Consider the following 6744-nt stretch of genomic DNA (forward strand, 5'->3'; position numbering starts at 1 on the left):
TGTTAATCAAAGGGGTGACAAATGTATGTGGTAACTTAATCACAACATGGAGACATGATCTTCATCCCAAGAGCATGGATGACCATTGGAAGATTCTACTATTTAGCTGCTATTTGTAGCATCCCCCCCAAAAAAAAAAAAATTAATAAGATCGAAAAAATTACATGCAAGTGTCTGTCAACAGTTAACTTCTCTCTTGAATATGAGACCATAAAAAGACTTTATTCAAGCAAGTTAGAATTGCCTGGAGAGAAGGGGGTGCTTAATCATGAGCGCAGCCAGGTTCGTATCATGCGGAATGCCAAGCCAAACATTCTTTGATATGCTTGGAACACCTCACAGATGAATGTATTGATTAACATGTGGCCATGAAGAGGAGATTTTTTCTTGACAATATAAGTCAAAACTATTTTCAGTTACTAGTACAACAATCAACAATTTAAAGCATTAAGAAACTCTTTTCATCGGCGAGTCCTGTTCTACTTTTTATGGTGAAGTCTGCAGTACATCCTGGTAACAGCTTCATGCTAAACTACCGCTGAGCCTGATGAGGCTGACTCTTCAACAAGAATGTAAGTTCCAACGTCAGAGGAGCATATACTGTATCTCAAAAGAGGAAAAAGAGCAAGGGTATTTAGACCTATACACCGATGGTAGCTGTCTCTTCTCATTGGGCTTCTAATCTTACGTTGGAATGGTGCTCGGTCAGGGGCTTGGTGGGAGCTGCAACTACTCTCTCTCTCTCTCTCTCTGCCTGAGGTGATGAGTGGTGTCATAGCTCCTCAAGGTCTTCAAACGATACTCAATGAATCCATGATCCTTGCCATACAGGTATACTCCTGAAATATAAGAATGCATTGTAAGTCAAAGTTTTTTCTTGAGTCTCAACAAATTTGACTTTGGCACAGAGTTGACTATAACTGATGAAGATCTGGTAGCAGTAGAAATACATGTAGTGGCACTCTTATGGAAGAAAACGAGAACAGGTTTATCATAAATGAACGGCACAACTGGCATGTTGGAGGTTATCAAGTTACATTACGTTACGTTAAAGTTATCGTTCATTGAACCTAAGTCATGGAATCAGGCCAATCTGCACACAAACTTTTTAGACATCTATGAGAAGGTACATCAAAGGTTATAAAAAGTCCCCACATTGCCTGTATATTTGCACAATGATTTAATTAAGAAATAGATGCAATTTCCCTGTAAAGGCCATTTTTTTTTTTTTTTTTTTTTTTTGGGGGGGGGGGGGTAATGCCCATGACCTGAAAACCTTTGGGTCCTTGCCCCCTAACTAAACAAGGATGATCAACTCCTAGTTTGGCTGCTTAATTCTGTCCACTAGCTCTGGAGAAAAGTTGAAAATATTGAAGTTTTTGCAAGCTAGATGAATAAGATACCATGTATGTCACTTAAGCTTTCTGCTAAAAAGGGCTAAAAAAAGTTGTAGATCACATAAACTTATGAGTATAAACTTACATGTCCTTTTGCACCTTGTGTGGCGTCTCACAAAGTGGGGTACTGCATTGCAACTGCCTTGGCTACAACGTCTTTTGCTCACTACTTGGGTATCTGAATTTAAAAAGAAAGCAAGAAGAATGTTAATCATATTATACGACGCAAATATATAACATCAAACATTTGGCCCTCATCTTAATCTTTTAAGGGACTGAACTATTTTTATGTTTTTTTCTTGGCATTAATTTCTATTGCTATTCAGTACCACTGTTTCAAGTACATTTATTGCTACTTGAGCCAGATATCAGTTAATACATATGAAAATTTCATGCATATAGGTTAAGTGTGAATGTGCACAGTTAGTAGAAAAACTTATACAAGATGTGATTATCCATTGAACTTCATGGCACATCAACTCCAACTTTTTTATTCATCATTGTGATGATCATATCATAAGTATTAGGACTATTACCAAATCAATATACATGTGGCCTGATGGGGCTACCAAGAAAATAAGTCAGCGTGGAGTCTTGTACGTTAACTCTGTTTACATGTTTCATACAAGTATATCAGTCTTTATTTTTAAATCTATAACCATCACTTCATTAACAATGTTATACTTACCGGTCCCTTCTACTTTCTTTCTTTCTTTCTTTCTTTCTTTTTTTTTTGGGGGGGGGGGGGGGCAAATTTTAGTCTGTTGTTCTCTATACTTGAGAAGACAATTAAAAAAAATGAACAGGCAAATTACATTGTTATATATTGGATGGAAATGTAGTACAAGACATGACAATGGGAAACTGGTATTCCAGACCAATTTTCAATAATTATAATAATAATATCTTAAATAATTGAACTTACGCTGTACAGTTTTCTGCTTCCATTTTCAACAATAAATATGCTACAATGATCTGGATGTGCAGATGTCTCCTCGGAACAGTCAGAACTCCTTCCCTCAGCTTTTGAAGTATCTCCTCCCCCTTGAAGTGATGTGTGTGTGTTGAATTCCTGGGCAAATAAGTAAAATTTAATGGTTTTATGAATCATACAAATGGCATGAGGATAGTAGGTCCCTCTAGTTTACATTATAAACTTGAAGTGCAAAATCATTCAACATACATATTTGACATAAGCAACAGCTCTACTTACACAAATCAAGACTGACCATAACATGGTTTTCACTTCTGTCGATACGGCAAGTACCCAGTACACATTTTTTCTTAAATACAAGTACTAACCTGTCAAGAAATCCATTTTCAGAGGGAAGGACAGCTCCAAAACTGCTCCATGAAGTATCTTGAAAATCATTTCTTCAAACAAAATAAAACCAGCCAAGCATTCAGTCTCTTAATGTAGCCTCTTATGTAATTACTGAGACTCTAGAATGTAAAATAAATGTCAATCAATTTCAAACTAGTCTCCCTTCATTAATCATCGTGAAAAACAACAGAATAGCTTACAGCAGGGTTAATGCAATGGAAGTCCATATCTCAGAGGCTCCTTCGCTGATGTTGGCCCGGTGTTTCCAGCATTCGTCAACCCTGAATTCAATGGCTAGTCGTTGACCACATCTGGTACTTTGCAATCTGGTGATCTGCACCCTCTTCGTGTGACAGAGACTGTACAGCTATCAATATCCGTCTTTGTGCTCCAAATGATGACCCCTACACCGAGTTCCTTTAAATCACCACCACTCCCAAAGAGCTGTCATATATCTAAAGCTGGAGGAAAGTATGAAAACACAAGGTTCAGAAATGGATTTAGAACTCGATCATTTCCACAAGACAATATGCAGTTGTCTTGTCCACACAAATACTAAGTGAGCACCAATACAAAAGCTAGTAGGCCTAATTACTTTTTTAGCTACATCAGCATATTTAACGTTAGAAAGACCCAAAGATGATCTCTGCCAAATTTCAATACCTAATAAGGTCACCTGTAACTTTCATAAAAAAAAACAATGTTGAAACATAGTACCCGTCATCGTCTACTACAAGGGGGATCGATCTCCATGACGTGTGATGAGCACGCTGATCTTCAGCTAGAAGTGTGATATGTCACAGTGGACCAACACTTAACACGAACAGTACACGCATCGTACTTCTTACCTAGTAGTACAGTAGTAGATGATCACCACACATGACGTGGGAGTGTACGTGGTACTAGTATCTCTCCCAGCTGTTTGGATACTCGAATGTAGTGGCAAATAAAAGTCCTTTTTACTACATACAGTGTATATAATGAACAATAATCATAAATCACCAAATTTCACCATTTTTCATTACCGTACTGATCGAGATCACCATCTCATCTGGCAACACAGTGTCAGTGATTCGGCTGTCAACTCGACAATAGCAATGTAGAGTACGTGTCTAGCGCTAGGCGCTTGCTTTAGCACAGCTTAGTAACAGTTATAGTATTTATAAGTTCTATCTTTATTTACACTCGACTACATTAATCTCTGTGTGATGAGTATGCTTGTACAATGTCAATTCAATGGCTATAACGACCAACGTTTCACTCATCACTCATTTTTTTTTTTTGAAATCAGAACTCAAATTAACTGGTCTATTTTGTTTGAAAATTAGTTTCTAAGAAAGTTAAAGACTTTACATAGTCCGCGAATAGTTCAAGCCCTAGATCCCAACGTGTACAATTAAAGACTCAACGTATTATTACATCCCAACACCCACCAGTTGAGTTTCGGCCTCGGATTCTACAACTAGCTGTTCGTAAGGTGTTCTTCGACCAGCCCCATAGCTAACTGTGTAAGGAAAGCCCCGGGCCCAGGGTTATTCGTAAGGCAACTTACATGTTCGTTTACGGAGAGGTATAACGTTAGACTAGCCCGTAATACTGGAAAAACTCAACAAGTTACAATTAGATCGGTCTTTTATGGTTTGCTTACCTTCAAAAATGTGAATGATATCTCCGCCCCACTCAATTTGAAGACAGAAATTTTCTCACGTCCATCACGACATCCAGCTAGGCTCTGATTCTCACGAATACCACACGCACGTAAATCTGTGATCCTATGCATAATACACGCACAGCTAGCACACACACAGCATGCACGCAATTGCACACAGTCCACGCACAGGCGACGCGTCACTCTTCAGGTAAACCATGCCCGCGCCCAAGCCAGGGGAAATTGCGGCTGGTGATTGGCTTAGAGTAAACACATGACAAGGGAATTCTCAATTCCTATTGGCCTAGCCAAATGCGTTTAATTATGTATTCACTCGGAATTCACTCGGCTTAATTTTCACTCGGAATTCACTCGGCGAATAGGTTTCACACAAATTTCACTCGTTACAAGAGTGAAATTCACTCGACAACGAGTGAAAGTCACTCTTAATCGAGTGAAATTTTATTCACTCCTTACGAGGAGTGAATTATTCACTCGAAATTTTTTAGAGAGTACTAAACCGTGCTGGCTGTGCGATGAATGGGACAAACAACAGGAAGTAAACCACCAGAGTAACAACAATGAAGGGATTATTAGATTAAACTGAAATTAAGCATGCCTCACTAACACATTCTGTCCATGATTAATGCCAACTTTCAAAGCAGTAGCACTATCCTTTCAAAAGTTATTAGAGTTGAAAGTGAAGAGTGTGGACATGGTTTTTCAGAAATGGAAAAAAAAGAATTCTAAAGACACACCTAATCACACTATTCTACCAAAAATGTTCGAGATAAACTGCTAAAAAACACACTTTCCTGCCCGTTTTAAGATACCAAATTTTAGCATAATGTAAAAGAAGACCCGCTCTTTCAGAAAATATGAAAAAGTCAAGTTCGACTAGGTTGACCCATTTCACTTATTTTCAGTCCTCACGCAAAATCAGTGTGTGCGACTTTATGTTCGTTTTGAGGTGCACGGTCACATATACTATTCTATAATAATATACATGTAATTATTTTGAGATACACCGGTTGGGAAAAATATATAGAATACCAATGCTAATGCCCGGACACTGCTCACTGAACCACGTGTACCGGGAAAATATGACAAGGACAACACGTTCGTACACACATTCGATTACCCACACGTATATACACTGTAAGACGCGAGACAGTACCGAGAGGAGAGAAGACGATAACAATACAAGTCTACGAAGAACAAAAGACAGGAGAGGAAGAGGAGAGAAGAAAGAAGAGAAGTCTGCACACAGAACACGCCAAGTGCTGCGACATCAGGACAGGTGAAGGCTCAAGCATGAATCAAAACAATTAAAATTATCTATGATTATAAGTAGAAAGTAAATATTTTCTGAGTTTGTATTTAAATGTAACAAATTTGGGGGAATCTTTTAAACTATTATCTAAATCATTCCAAAGTCTGGGTCCGGTATAAAGAAATGTATTTTGGGCATGTGCGGTTCTCATTAATGGAAGATGAAATTCGTCGGATCGTCGCGTGGGATAGTTATGAACATGACTGTTTCGATGAAATAAATCATGGAATATTTTAGGTAAAAAGTTACTGTTGTAATTAAACATGAATTGGCCAAGTTGAAACACATACAAATCATTTACTTTTAATATTTTATGGTCAGAAAACAAAGCATCTGTATGTTCTCGGGTATGTAAATTAAAAACAATTCTAAGCGCTTTCTTTTGCAATAAAAGAAGTTTATCAAGTAACATCTGATATGTATTACCCCAAGCAAGAATCCCGTAATTTAAATAAGGTAATATCAAACTAAAATAAATAGTTAATAATGCAGATGGAGGAAGATAATATTTTAATCTATTCATTACGCCAATGTTACGTGATATAATTTTACATATGTTATCAATATGATTCCTCCATGAAAGCTTGTTATGTTACATGAAATCATTTTTCTTAGCGCGAAACTTGTAGGAAATGGTCTTTCCAATGTTTTTTTTTTCATTTAAATGAAACAGATTAACTTTGAAATAAAGAATCAGTAAAGTAAAGCATAATATAGTATAGTATTGTAAAGGAAAGGTACAGATGATTTTCTTTCAGTAAAGCTATTTCACTCACCTGACCATTTTCTTTTTCAAGGTTTTAAACAATAAGAACATTTTGGCAATGTGACCAGAACATGGGCGTCACCAGGGGGGGGGGGGGGGGGGGGGGGGGGTGCGTTGGGTGCGAACGCACCCCCCTTCAGATCCTTAAAAAAAAAAAAAAAAAAAAAAAAAATCAGTCAGTGAGCGACCTCAACGCCGGACGCTAAATAATTATTCTTTTCTATGTTTTTGTTTTTTTTTTTACAGTTTGCACCAGGGACTAAAAAAAGAAATAAA

At 37.5% G+C, this 6744-nt stretch overlaps 1 long non-coding RNA gene across 1 annotated transcript; it reads right to left on the reverse strand.

Annotated features, from left to right (window-relative positions):
• Positions 1-508: 508 nt before the first annotated feature.
• Positions 509-3162, reverse strand: LOC139742717 (uncharacterized). Its single transcript, XR_011711717.1, has 4 exons — positions 2922-3162; positions 2323-2469; positions 1483-1575; positions 509-839 (listed from the first exon to the last, which is right to left on the reverse strand). It is a non-coding gene; the product is annotated as an uncharacterized lncRNA (long non-coding RNA).
• Between the last annotated feature and the right edge of the window lie 3582 nt (positions 3163-6744).

Source organism: Diadema antillarum, unplaced genomic scaffold (assembly GCF_040938485.1).
Source record: "Diadema antillarum isolate AM-2024a unplaced genomic scaffold, OU_Dant_1.0 seq00001016_RagTag, whole genome shotgun sequence".
NCBI lineage: Eukaryota > Metazoa > Echinodermata > Echinoidea > Diadematoida > Diadematidae > Diadema > Diadema antillarum.